This window comes from Palaemon carinicauda, chromosome 12 (assembly GCF_036898095.1).
Source record: "Palaemon carinicauda isolate YSFRI2023 chromosome 12, ASM3689809v2, whole genome shotgun sequence".
Classification (NCBI taxonomy): domain Eukaryota; kingdom Metazoa; phylum Arthropoda; class Malacostraca; order Decapoda; family Palaemonidae; genus Palaemon; species Palaemon carinicauda.
The window spans coordinates 128,463,540-128,478,539 of NC_090736.1; positions in this window are offsets into that span (position 1 = coordinate 128,463,540).

Sequence of the window (15,000 nt, forward strand, 5' to 3'; positions counted from 1 at the left end):
ACGACATGAGGGGTTGGGTGTAGGCATCCATGGGGGATCTTAAATGGAGAGCGAGGTTAGAAGTGGCAGGTTGAAGAGGTTTGGATCCGTAAGAGGCTGCGTTGAATAGCTGTCAGTGAGCTACATCAACCTAGGGGTGGTAATTTGAGAGGAAATTCACACTGAGGATTGGCAATGGGATGTCAGCAAGAGGAAACTTCCTGTGATATTTGATGCGAGCAAACTATAATGTGAGGTTCTCGTAACCCTGGGTGGGCATTGCAGATCCAGTGGCAAATACTAAGCTAACATCAGCAGATTTAGACAGACTACGTAGTGTCCTGGTGTGGGGCCTTGGCAGAAGAGAATGCCAAGTACCTTTGTCTACTAAAAATCTCATGCCCTACCTGCATCATGTAATAGTAGCATAATTGCAGCCAGTGGGTGTCAGTAACTGGCTGTTGAGGTTGTTGGTTAGGGCATGAGTGATTTGGGGGGTGGTGCTAGCATTGGTCGATATTGAATAGTTGTCCTCTTTGTCAGGAGTGGAGGCCTTGATGGAGGTCTTGAAGGTGATGAAGTGACTGTTCATTACGGCGTCAATTTTGGTCATCTGGTCTTTTATCAACAAATTATTGACATCGGGGATGGCAGTGCGCATAATTTCAGGTAGGCGCCCTATCCAAAGGGAACCACGTAGATTTACTTCCCGAGGAGGTGTGTCTGTGGCAGGTTGCAGGTGCGAAATACTGGTCATTTCCCTGAGGGCGAGCGAAGCCTTTTGGTCCCCCAATGGTTTTTGAGAGAGTTGAAAAAGTTTGGCTATGCAGGCGACTGGCGATGGCAAATACTTCTCCAGGAGGTATTTTTTAGGGTTTCATTCACTATTGGTGCGTCCCCTTGCTCGCAAAGCCTATAGGAGAGGTCCGGGAAAATGTCCTCGGGGATCGCCTCCAGAAGATAATCTGCTTTGGTGCTTGACTGAGTCACGTTCTTGATGCGAAACTGGACTTCAGATGCTGGAGCTAGTCGAATGCATCTCTGCTGGCAAAGAGTGGCAGTTTCCCTGAGGTAGCATTGCCTAAGAGGCAGGATCTGTGGATGGCATCTTTACACAGCAGTGAAGGGACAGACGGGAGGAAGCGGACGCTCCGCTGGTTACCAACGTGCTACCATGAAGTAATATGCTAAGATATACCATTTCTCATTATCCACCCTGAGCTGCGTTGTAGTTTCCATGGGAATGGCTCTAGGCCAACAAGTGGATTGGTCAATGAGGGTTAACAGGTAACGATGCCTTTATGATGTGAACAGGGGCCCAACTACATCCATGTGAATGTGGTCAAACTGACGCTGAGGTTGAGGAAAGGTTCCCAATCCTGAATCAGTGTGCCAATGTACTTTTGAAGCTTTGCATGAAGTACAGGTGCTGACCCAATTCTGAGCATCATTATTAATGTTGTGCCAAATGAGCTTCGTTTCCAGTAGCTGTGCAGTAGATAGGTCCGAAGGGAGTGAAGAAACATGAATTAAATCAAACACCTGTTGGTGCATGGGAGCAAGTATCCACGGTCTAGGTCTACCAGCACTGACGTCACAGAGAAGGGTGGCGTTGGAGTCATCGACAGGGATGTCATCTCAACGGAGGGATGTGCAGGATGTTCTACATGCTTGGTGCTCTGGATGTTTTTTGTTGGGCTTCAGCCAAAGCATTTAATTCAATCCTAGATAAATGGTGGCCAATGTGTTTTTTGACATGGCGTCAGCAATGGAAGAGTGCTATTGTATTCAGTCATGGGAGAGAGATGTCGTCGTTGATGGTCAGACCAGGCATTGGACTGTAGAGTGAAGCTGAACACCAGAGGGATGTGGATTAGGGGAATGACGAAGGGTGTATCTCCCACGAAGTGGTGAAAGTGACGGGAGCCAAGTGCATCACCAGCAATTCACAGTCAAAGGTAGAGTTGTCAGATTCCGTCCTGGACAGTTTTCTACTGAAAAAGGCTAAGGGGTCGGGTGAGCTGCTAACCACCTGCTCTAGTACAGCACCAATAATGACATTGCTGGTATCATTGGAGAGAAGTAGAGGTGCATAATGGCACAAAAGAATTGAGGGCAGCAGAGGTAGATAAGGCATTTTTTGCATTATAGAAGGCTGCTTCTTGAAGGGGACCCCACTTCAGGAGGTCTTTTGGCTTGCTATTGAGGGAGGCATAGAGGGGCGGGCAGATGGGGGCCCTTTGCAGTAGTGGCAATAGCTGGCAGGAAATAGTGATAATAGTTTATCATGCCACAGAATTCTCGAGGAGGGGGTGAACTCCTTCAGGAGTGATGCGGTAACCTATGAATGCTACTTCTTTGGCATCAAAGGTACTCTAGTCATACCGGACTACAAGGCCATTCTGTTGTAGGGCGGTTGAGCATGATGTGTAGGTGACGGAGGTGTTCCTCTTTGGAGGAAGAGAACACAATTATGTCATCCATGTAACATTCACAGACCTGGATGTCCGGTAAGATGCCATCCATGAGATGTTGAAAAGTGGTCCCAGCATTACAAAGGCCAAAACAGGACTAATTGAAGGTGTATGTAACAAAGGGGGTGGTGATGGCGGTCTTGGGGATGTCTTCTGGGTTCATGAGCACCTGATAATACCTCTTCAGGAGGTCAAGTGTGGAGAAAACCTTTGCTTTGTGCAAGTAGGTCATATCAGTGATGTTTGGGAGGGGCAGTGACCCAGTTCTGTCTGCATGTGATCTCCACACAGACGCAGGGAGACATCTTTTGTAAGGACAATGTATAATGGTGACGACCATGGACTCAAGGCCTTCTGGCAAAGGCCTTTTTTTTCCATTTTGGTGAACTCCAAATGATCCGGTGCCACACGCCTAAATCTGGTGAATACTTGGGGCCCATTCGTCTTGATGTGAAGTTCTGGATGGAAGACTTCCAGGTACAATATGAGGGGTGGGGCTGGGGTTAGACATCCATGGGTACACTGATATGGAGAGCGAGGTTAGAAGTGGCAGGTTGAAGAGGTATGGACGAGTAAGAGTCCGTTTTGAATGGCCGTCAGTGAGCCACATCAACCAGATGGTGGTAATATGAGAGGAAATGCACGCTGAGGATTCGCAATATATCAGAAATGAGAAACTTCCTATGATATTTGACTCTTTCCAAACTATAATGTGAGGTTATCATAACCTTGGGTGGGGATCGCAGATCCATTGGCAGATACTAGGGGGCTATTGGCAGATTTAGACAGACAACATAGTGTCCTAGTGAGTGGCCTTGGGAGAAGAGAACAGCAAGCCCCGTGTCTACCAAAAGTCTCCTGCCCTACCTGCATCATGTAAAAGGAAAAGATTAGTGATAGGGGAGGATACTGCCAGAAGCGATGGCCTACTTACACGTTTTTTGTCCACAGAGAACTGTTTGAGCATTTATTTGCAGCGGTGAGTGGTGGGTGGTGGGGGATTTTGTTTCTACTCCAGCATGTCAATAGGGTGCTATCTTTGGTTGATGTTGAATAGTTCTCCTCTTCGTCAGGAGTGGAGGCCTTGATGGAGGTCTTGAAGGTGGTGAAATGGCTGTTCATAAGGACGTCGACTTTAGTCATCAGGTCCTTTATCTAGAAAATATCGACATCTGGGATGGCATTGTTTACAAGCTCCAGTAGGTGCACTACCCAAAGGGCAAAAAGTAGATTTACTTTCCGAATATATATGTCTGCTGCAGGTTGCAGGTGAGCGATACTGGTCATTTCCCTGAGGTCGAGCAAAGACTTTTGGTCCCCCAATGGTTGTTGAGAGAGTTGAAAAAAATTGGCTATGCAGGCGGCTGGCGATGGCGAGTACTTCTCCAGGAGGTATTTGTTTGGTGTATCATTCACTGTTAATGTGTCCCCTTGCTTGCAAAGCCTATCGGAGATGTCCGGGAAAATGTCCTCGGGGATTGCCTCCAGAAGATTGATAAGCTTTGGTGCTTGATTGAGTCCCGCTCTTGATGCGAAACTGGACTTCAGCATGCTGGAGCCAGTTCAACGCTTCTCTGCTGGAAAAGAACGGCAGTTTCACTCAGGTAGCATGTGCCTAAGTGGCAGGAATCTGTGGATGGCATCTTCAAACAGCAGTGAAGGGACAGGCGGGAGGGAGCGGACACTCAGTTGGTTACCAATGTGCGACCTCGAAGTTAGGTTATAACTGAGAAGCGAGGTGAATGCAACTAACTTTATTTTAAAAGACAACAGGCTTATATACAAGACGTTCAGTGGAAAAAGGTCACAAAAATCAAACTCGTCAATTCATGAAAAGACAAACTTTAACCGGTTCTGTTAACAGAAAATATAGTTAAAAAGTACGAGTGTGTGTGAAACATGTGTGGTACACATGAAAGCGGCCGCACTTAGTTATCCCAGGCCTTATTGAGATCATATTGACCTAAGTTTGAGCGGTCTATTACACAAGATATTTGGTTCAGTCTTAAAGGGATAATATCACTAGAAAAGTGTAATCACGTGACTCTTATTACGTCTTCTGAAGAAATCAAAGGTTATTTCCTGGTTATTTTTCGTAAAGACGATATGATTTACCATGTAAGAAGAATTAGTTTCCTTTCTCTCTCTCTCTCTCTCTCTCTCTCTCTCTCTCTCTCTCGCTCCATATTCTGTATGTAAATATACATTTCCGGCCTCTTAATATGATAATTCGTCGCAAATAGTGTTGAAACTCTCTCTCTCTCTCTCTCTCTCTCTCTCTCTCTCTCTCTCTGTGAATATTCTACAGTTAAGTACAGGTCTACTTTTCAGGCTTTGCACTGTGGTAATAATTATTAGCAAACAGTTAAAATTCTCTCTCTCTCTCTCTCTCTCTCTCTCTCTCTCTCTCTCTCTGTGAATATTCTACATTTAAGTATAGGTCTACTTTTGAGGTTTTGCACGGGTGGTAATAATTTTCAGCAAATGGTTAAAATTCTCTCTCCTCTCTCTCTCTCTCTCTCTCTCTCTCTCTCTCTCTCTCTAAAATATTCCTGCCAGCTATTCAAAACCACATCCCTTCGCCAATTAAGAAAGTTGTTGGTTTTCGTCGATTTTGAAGTTTTAGGTTCTCAACCTCCATCTAACTATTGATAATTAAAACTTTCCTTTAAAAATTACTAAACTTTTTTGATAACTTGATATTAGTAAAACGACCGACGAACCACACCAAAAATTGTTTAGATATAAACTTATCCTCGGGATGATTCTTCGTTATCGCGTAATAGATATTAGTTAGTGTACAAATGCCCCCAGAAACAACGTTAATAAAACGTGCTGTACAATCTGATACACCGGATGATGATATTTGACACGTGTTGTGTGAGGTAGAAAAAAAGCGTTAGGCCTAATTGGTTGGGAGTGGATTATATATGACCTTGGATAGTTATATACTTTATTTTCTGATGTGATATCAAATGCTCTGTTATTTATTTATATATATATATATATATATATATATATATGGTGTGGTTGTGTAACAGAGTAAGATTGTAGACTTCCGACAGAGGCAAAGCAAATAACCAGCTCCTACGACGGGGTAATTAACTTACCAACAAATACTATACGCCATTCTGTTCATTTAGCTATTCTCACCCACATAGATAACGTTACATTTGGGAGCTATAATAAGCTGCATAGTCGACCTCTTCGATAGCCAGGCTTGTTGGGGTTTTGTTTGGTCACAATACCCACTTTAGAGAGAGAGAGAGAGAGAGAGAGAGAGAGAGAGGAGAGGAGAGAGAGGGGGGGGGGTAAAGACCTTGGTTTTAAGCATGAAGGAATCCGTAGATTTTTGTCTCTCATAATAAACGAAACACTATTGTAACATTCACCGAAAACTATAGAAGGAAATTGAATTCCTACGTTTGAAAACACTCACGACTTTTTTTGGGGAAAGAATTTGATCCCAGTAATTTCTTACGTAAGTTTCTTGGAATTTTGAGTCTGCTTGTCTAGTTACTTCATTGTAACTATTCATAATGCAGGTTTGTGTGGTTAGATTTCCTATGGGACTGTCCAAGTTATGTCTCTCTCTCTCTCTCTCTCTCTCTCTCTCTCTCTCGTCCCTTTTGAGTGTCCTGGAGGTGTTAAGGACCTTCCCCCTCCGCGTGGAGCAAGTTTACAAAGATGACTTTACTGTGTAATTGGGAGATCAGATGGAGAGTCTGGCAGACTTTCTTGGGGTCACTTGCGCTCTCTGGGTCGAAGGCTCCTCTGATGGACTGAAGGATTTTGGGAAAGGAGGTTATGGGATAGAAAAACTACATGAATAGGGGAATAGAAGGCATGGATTAGAAGACGAGGAATAGTATGGAACGCAAAGAGTCAAAGTCAAAGTCAAAAAACCTTTATTCCATTATAAAATGGTTATTCTGTTACATAACAATATAAATTATTTACATAAAATTCACAATAATGGATTGTAAAAATTTAGGATATATATACATTCAAGTAAAATTTAAAAAGTATTGCTTAAGTTTCTTTTTGAATAAATCAGAACTAACATTTATACATTTTCTTATTTTCAGATGTAGTTTATTCCAGCAAGCTGGGCACCTTATTGCCATTGAGCGTGAACCCAAATACAGTTCGATAGCTGTTACATATAGATTTTCATTCTGTCTGGCTAATGCATTCCTACAATTACCAACTGTAGGAAATGTTTATAGCCAGTTGGGATATTCTTTTCTCAAACTTTTAAAAACAAAAAACACAAGAGAGAGAGAGAGAGAGAGAGAGAGAGAGAGAGAGAGAGAGAGAGAGAGAGAGAGCTACAAGGTTTATGGATGTCTCAAATACTTTTTAGTCCATCCGCGGAGACTCCATTTGCTCTTGGATAGAGCGAATTAGTTTACGCTTAGAGTGTCTATGCACTTGTCTAACTTATTGTTGATTTCATTTACCGTGTTATTGTTATTGTTCACTACATACGCATGAATAAAAATTCCACACTGAGTGATGTATCTCTAAAATTTCAGTTTGTATCCGTTACCTCTGAACTGATTGTGTTGTGAAGATGTTGTTGTAGTTTACATTTGTTACTCCTTTAGTGGCTCTAGCTTTTACTGCTTCAAGTCTATCTTTAATCCTTCTGAACACTTGGGGCCCAGCATTGGACATCGTAGAGAGAGAGAGAGAGAGAGAGAGAGAGAGAGAGAGAGAGAGAGAGAGAGGATGAAAAAAAAAATGAATAAACTAGATGAAGGTCGAATGAAGTGACATTATCAATGCAAGATAGGTTGGAAATAAATTTCTTTGCCTAATTTCAGATTAAGTTATAAAAGGAACAGGAAAGTTAAAGAATAACCTTAGATATGTGGTAAAATACGATGAGGTGATTCGTTTACATAAATGGATATGATGTTGGTATATGGTGAAAGAATGATAGAGATTGCACACACACATAAATAAATAAATAAACAACATGAAACGAAATATCGAATGACCTACTTATGTGTTGTAGGATTAAAATGGGATGGGAAGAAACGAAATAAAATGAGATATGGATAAAGTGAGACATGGAAATGGTAGAAATGAAGCAGGTTGAGTAGCAAGAAAATTCAAATGTTTATTGTTAAAAGCAAAGATTAATAGAATATACACGAGAACAGAAATATAGCAGGAGAATTAACAAGACAAAAAAAAAATAAAGAATGAATTGTTGCAAGGTAGCTAGCTAACAGAGAGGCGAGGTGAATAGGATTTTATTCAATAAGATAACGAGCTTATAAGTAAATGACTGAGGGCAATATTGGCACACAAATTCAAACAATGTGAAACATGCTTAAAAAGGTTTTTATATTATCAATTTGGCAGAGAGCGAGAGATGAAAACTGCAATAGCATTACAGTGTATGAAACATATGCGGTACAGAATACAGGAAAAAGGAAAATCCTCCTTTGGCGAGAGTAGTATGGATGTTTTCTTTAGGTGGCGATTAGAAAGTACTCGTGTAAATAACCTTTTTCTTTTCCTATTTGTCGTCAAGTTTTGAGCTGTAAAAACATCCATACAATCAAATCAATAAATATCGACAACAACAAAATTTAAGGCACTTTCAAAGAATTCGTTTCTCTCTCTCTCTCTCTCTCTCCTCTCTCTCTCTCTCTCTCTCTCTCTCTCTCTCTCGGTCTGATGTTTTATAGTTGAACGAATTATGCTCTCAACACTAATTGGAATTTTTTTCCCAAAGATATTTTCCTCTCGTTATCAGACTAATTATTATGATTACCTAATATCTTCTGAAAGTTTATTCAACAGAATCACAGATTAAGTTATGACTAATTCCAAAAAAATGTCTGAAAATTTAAAGTAAGACAATCTGTCTGTCTGTCTCTCTCTCTCTCTCTCTCTCTCTCTCTCTCTCTCTCTCTCTCATTTCTTTCTCTTCGTTATATAATGGAAGTGGATGAGCGAGTCTCCCCTCCTTTTCAATGTTAAAGGGATTTTTATGATCGAAAAAAGATGATCTCAAAACTAGTTTTTATCATAATGTTTTTTTTTTTCAGAAGATTCGTTCTGGTATTTACATTAGATTTTTTTTTGGTAGTTCATTTTCACCGAATCTCAGGACATCCTATCGTCCAATACTGGTTGCCACAGGAACTTAATTAAAAGTCATTTTTCTCCTATTAATGGGCAATGGAGTCCCTTTGTTTTATCCGAACTATGTAATGTATAAATTTTGCTTTGCTAAACCCGAAATGAATCAATATACTATAAATAATTAGCAACTTCCTCTGTGCTTTCATCCAGTCAGTCTTTAAACTTTTAAGGTAATTACCTTACTTTTAAGTAATTTGCATGGTTTTAAGTAAATTTTTAAGGTAGTGATATTTGTAAGATAATTACTGTTTTACTAACATCCATTTCAAGGAAGTTGGAAATGTTGTGAGGTAAACTAGGGTAAAAAGCAACAGCATCTAAGGTAATGGCTACATACTCAAATCTAAACCTTGCACACAGAAAAACCCACCCAGCCATTTCATTTTAAACGACTAGAAAAACTCAAATGAAAAAAAAAAAAAAAAAAAAAGGATATTCTGATTCCGATGTCAATGGGACAATTCTGGGTCTCTGACGGTCCAAGTGAGAGAAACACTTGCCTGGTTTCCCATTGTCTGATTTGAACAATGTTACATTTGTTTTATCTAGATGGGAACAAAAGCTCAGATACAAACCTTAGTGTAATCTCCTACTCTTATTAATGGATGTAGAACTTTTTATAAATATAGTTTTATTTTTGTCGTTTTTGTATCTTGTAAAAAGCAAATTAATGCAATTTCGATTATTATTATTATTATTATTATTATTATTATTATTATTATTATTATTATTATTAGTTAATCTCTTTCCATAGTTGGAAAAGCAGGATGCTATAAGGCCAAGGGCACTAACTTGGAAAAATAGCCCAGTGAGGAAAGGAAACAAAGAAATAAATAAACTAAAATTGAAGTAACCGTCAATTTAAATAAAATATTTTAAAAACAGTAACAACACTAAATTGATCTTTCGTATGTAACATATAAAAACTTTAAAGAAAATGTGCGCGAGTGTACCCTCAATAAAGAAAACTTTAATCCAAAATGGTGGAAGGCCATGGTTCAGAGGCTATGGCACTACCCAAGACTAGAAAAAAATGGTTGGATTTTGGAGAGTCCTTCTCCTAGAAATCCGCTTACAATAGCTAGAGTCTCTTCTTCTCTTACCAAGAGGAAAGTAGCCACTGGACAATTACATTGCAGTAGTTAACCCCTTGAGCGAAGAAGAATTGTTTGGTAATCTTAGGGCTGTTAGGTGTATGAGGACATAGAAGAATGTGAGAAGAATAAACCAGAAAATTTGGTGCATGTGTCGGCAAAATCAAAATGAGCCGTAACCAGAGAGAGGGATCCCATGTAGTACTGTCTGGTCAGTCAAAGGACCCAATGACTCTCTATTGGTAGTATGGGATATAAGATTTAGGTTGGAGGAAGAATTGTCTTTAAGCCCAATATTACTTTGTTTACTTTTATAAGATCCTCATTGTGACGTTATAAGTTGACATGAGGGTGATCCTAATCGAAACGCCCCAGCCTGGTTATCTGCTGGACTGGGATTTGAGACCCACTCAAGCTCGGTATTTTTTTTTTTTTTTTTTTTGTATTGTCTGCAACCTCACTACCCATGTGAGGTAAGGATGTGGGGTTTTTAGGGCTATTAGGTCTACCTACTGACTCATTAGTAGTCTTGAACTGGCCCTCACTGGTTCCTAGCATAGGTAGAAAGGGGTCTTGAAACTGGAAAATAATTCTTTTGTTTTATTAGTAAGCAACTGAAACTTTCCACACAATCTTTCCATTCAAGATCACTTCATCTGAATTCTGTTAGAAACGATTTTCATGAGAGCAAATAACACGCTGGCGTTTTTTTCCTCTTAACTGAATGTTGCACAATTACATTTTTGGCGTCATTTTGGCTCTTATTTACGAGTCCAAATAGGTCTGTCGCCTAATCGCTATATGTACCAGTATAGCTTGCAGTAGCGGTCACCCATCCAATGAATAATCATATCCAATATTGCTTAATTTCACTCATATGAAGTCTATAATAAAAAGGTAAAAATGCCACTGACGTCAACTACTTGTAACAGAATGCCTCTCACAACAGACTCCCGAGTTCTTAGTTAGTTACAAGAAGGATATTCTTGTGAAGCCATCCTTTGCTATCATATAAAAATCATACTATTGTTCCTCATGTATAGAACACGTCATCTTCTAAAGCTTTACCAAACCCTAAAAATGTCTTTTGAAGTAATTCCTATGAAAACTTACGAGCCATTACTATTTTCCTTAGAGACAAATGAGTTTAACCACGCCTTTCTCATTCATATTTGAGACATCTGCGCCTCGATGGATATTATAGGAATTTCATAAAGAATATGAAAGATATCTCCTTATCCTTATTGCTTTGGAAAATCATTTCCTATAATAGCTGTTATTATTACAAAGAAACATTGTTCTTTTTATCTTTTTTTTTTTTTTAGGTTTAACAGGTTCCATATTTCCAAGCGATGCGCAAAATCCCTCTTTTTAAGATATGTGTCGTAACCATGGAAATGAGACCTTTAAAAGCTAGAGTCTTTATAATTGTATTTATACTACTAGCTACATTTTTCTATTTGTTTATATTTTAATTTCTTAGTTGCACGTTTGTAGGCCTTATTCGTAAATAATGATAATATTATTATTATTATTATTATTATTATTATTATTATTATTATTATTATTATTATTATTATTACTACTAGCCAAGCTACAACCCTAGTTGGAAAAGCAAGACGTTACAAGCCCAAGAGCTACAACAGGGAAAAATAGCCCAGTGAATAAAGGAAATAAGGAAATAAATAAATGATGAGAATGAATTAACAATAAATCATTCTAAAAAAAGTAACAACGTCAAATCAGATATGTCCTATATAAACTATTAACAACGTCAAAAACAGATATGTCACATATAAACTATAGAAAGAATCATATCATTCTGGTCAACAAAAAAAACATTTGCTCCAACTTTTAACTTTTGAAGTTCCACCGATTCAACAACCCTATTAGGAAGATCATTCCACAACTTGGTAACAGCTGGAATAAAACTTCTAGAATACTGTGTAGTATTGAGCCTCATGAAAGAGAAGGCCTGGCTATTAGAATTAACTGCCTGCCTAGTATTACGAACAGGATAGAATTGTCCAGGGAGATCTGAATGTAAAGGATGGTCAGAGTTATGAAAAATCTTATGCAACATGCATAATGAACTAATTGAACGACGGTGCCAAAGATTAATATATAGATCAGGAATAAGAAATTTAATAGACCGTAACTTTCTGTCCAACAAATTAAGATGAGAATTAGCAGCTGAACACCAGACAGGAGAACAATACTCAAAACAAGGTAGAATGAAAGAATTAAAACACTTCTTCAGAACAGATTGATTACCGAAAATCTTGTACTACTACTACTACTACTACTACTACTACTACTACTACTACTACTACTACTACTAATAATAATAATAATTATAATAATAATTATGTTCTCTCGAGCAGCTTGGCTACACCTATATTTCATGTTTTTTATTTATAATATACAGTCATGTTGCAGATTATGGTTAAAATTAGGTATATAATATGTTTTAGATTTGAAATAAGTCAGAATATTGAAATATTACAAAATGAAATATACTTTTGACGGTTTTTAAATCTTTCCTAAAATTATTATTCAGTTTCTTGCAAAAGAGCAATTCACTTAAGAGCAAATTGCAGTTTATAATGGAACGAAGTCGGGATTTTTTTTTGTTGCAATATCATGTAATCTATTTTTTTTCGTTGCATTTCTGCATTTCCTTGATTGCATTATTGTTTTATTTTTTGGGCGTGCGTGCGTGTGCGTTATCATTCTTGATATGACAAAGTTTCTTAATTTCCTTTGGCAGATTTTGACGTAATGTTTTTACTTTTATCAAAATACTCTATGTTGTTTCTGTTCCATAATTGCTAGTGGTACAATTTCGATCCCAATACTTAGCAGAGATTGTATATTCTATCTCGTATTCATAATCATAATCATTATCGATATCAAATCTGAAAGGAAACGATACTGAGAGTTCTATGCGAATGAAAATTGAAATCAATACCTATTTTCTACTATTTATTTTCAACATCATTATTGTTATTAAACCAGCGAAAGAGAGCAAAAAAGGAGATTGCAAATAAAACCAAAGGTTCTAATGTCAGAATAGCTAAAATCTTATTGTTTGTTTCAATAACAAAAGCTGATGCCAGTTCTTAGAAGGGCGATATTTTATGAATGCCACACGGAGTAAATAGCATTAGATTTGGCTAGTTCTTGGAGAGGTGACCATAGCGTGAACGATAGGAACTATTATGACACCCATGATCCTCGGATGATTTGCAGATTCATAGGATAATCAGTGTCGGAGCCTTTGTAGTTCCTTGGGACAGACTGCATGTAAAATGAAATAAAAAATATGAATGAAAAACCAAATTTTAAAACCGGAACAAATACAAGAACATCACCTAACTCAAGTTTCCCAACATAACCCAACGTAATCTAACCTAGGAGACGTATCCTTAAATTACTAATTTACCTGGTGGCTACGTCCCCTTACTAACCCTCTTATGCTGCCGTATTCTTAGCTTACCCTAAGACTAAGTCTCAACCCTGAGTTGCTTCCTAACCAGCTTCCCTCAGATAATATTTCTTGAATCATAAAACTAGAATCATATTATCTTATTTTACACCAAAATGACCAATAATTCCCCCATAAAGATAATAGATTTGACAAGAAATAAGAAAGTTTACACCTTTCTAAACGAACTACCTTCACCTCTTAGTCTCGTTTAAGAAAAAAATTCTTTCTTAGAAACCGCAGCAGAGTTCCTGAGTGTTCTCACGACAGCGGTAATGGCTCGCATCGAAACTTGAGATTGAAAGACATTGAAGGAGGATGTATCATCTATTTCCAAAGAGAGTCTGCGGTTGTCAATAGCCGGTGATAACATTTTATCTCTTCAATATTGATTTCGAAATGAAACCCTAAAGATTTATTCATGACTTCCATCAAAACTCAAACGGTGATTAGACTATCAGTCCTGCTCTCACCCTTCCTCTGGTAGGTGGCAAAAAGTAGACGAGTATTGTGCCTTTGAAATTCCAAAAATATTTAAGATTTTTTAGAAGCTTCTGAAAGACATGATCAATCCAGGTTATCTATACCCAGATAACGAAGAAAGGACCTCTCTCTCTCTCTCTCTCTCTCTCTCTCTCTCTCTCTCTCTCTGCTTCTCTTTCAGCTTCTTTCTGTCTTTCGCTGCTTCTCTCTCTCTCTCCCTTTCTGTCTGTCAGTCTGCTACTGCTTTTGCTTCTCTCTCTCTCTCTCTCTCTCTCTCTCTCTCTCTCTCTCTCTCACTTGTATGGGGATTAAATCAGACATCAAAAACAATTCCCGATCATTAATACAATGCCAAACGTTTTATTAAATTAAGAAGCTCTGTCGTGTTCGTAATGAGCAAGAAAAATAAATTTGTTTTCCGGTATTTTGGTTCCTTTGATTCGGCAGTTTACTTCATTGCAAGGGCGTCTCGTATTGAAGTTGCTGGTCTTCATGGCATAGAGACCGAGTCAGACGAGACGGGGCAAAGGAAACCATTTGAAAAAGAACGGTGGTAATTACCTTCGAACTACTCATATAACAAATGATCTGCGATTCTAAATAAAGAAGGTTGTAGAATTTACATGATGGAGATTTAAAAATTTGAAATGAGGAAGGTTAAAATATACGAAATAAACAATCATACAATTTGAAATAAACAATTATAAAATTTGAAACGAGGAAGGTTATAAAGTTTGGAACGAGGAAGGTTATAAAATTTGAAATGAGGAATTATAAAGTATCAAATGAGGAAGGTTATAAAATCTAAAATGAAGAAGATTATAAAATTTTTAATGAAGGATATAAAATTTCAAATGATCATGGATATAAAATTTATGAGGCATGTTATGAAATTTGAGATGAGGAATAATAAAATGTTAAATGAGGAAGTCTATAAAATTCAGGTACTATTTACATAATGTAAAAGAAAAAGGAAACTCTCTACATAGCACTTTCTGCATCATCTCTTATCATTCCTTATGTGACCTGGGTAGAAGGGGTCATGACAAAAGTATCATCTATGTATCTCAGGTATACGCTTTTGTCATGGCCCCTTCTACCCAGGACATCGAGACTTTTCGCAGGACGTTTGAGGAATGCAGCTCTCTGAGGTTTACTGTCGAACATAGCAACGATGGACTGCTGCCATTCCTGGATACTCTCATCTCTCCCAACCCTACCGGATTTGATACCAATGTATACATTAAGGCAACTAACCTCGGCTTATGCTTAAATGGAAACAGTGAATGCCCGGCCAGGTACAAGGCCTCCACCATCA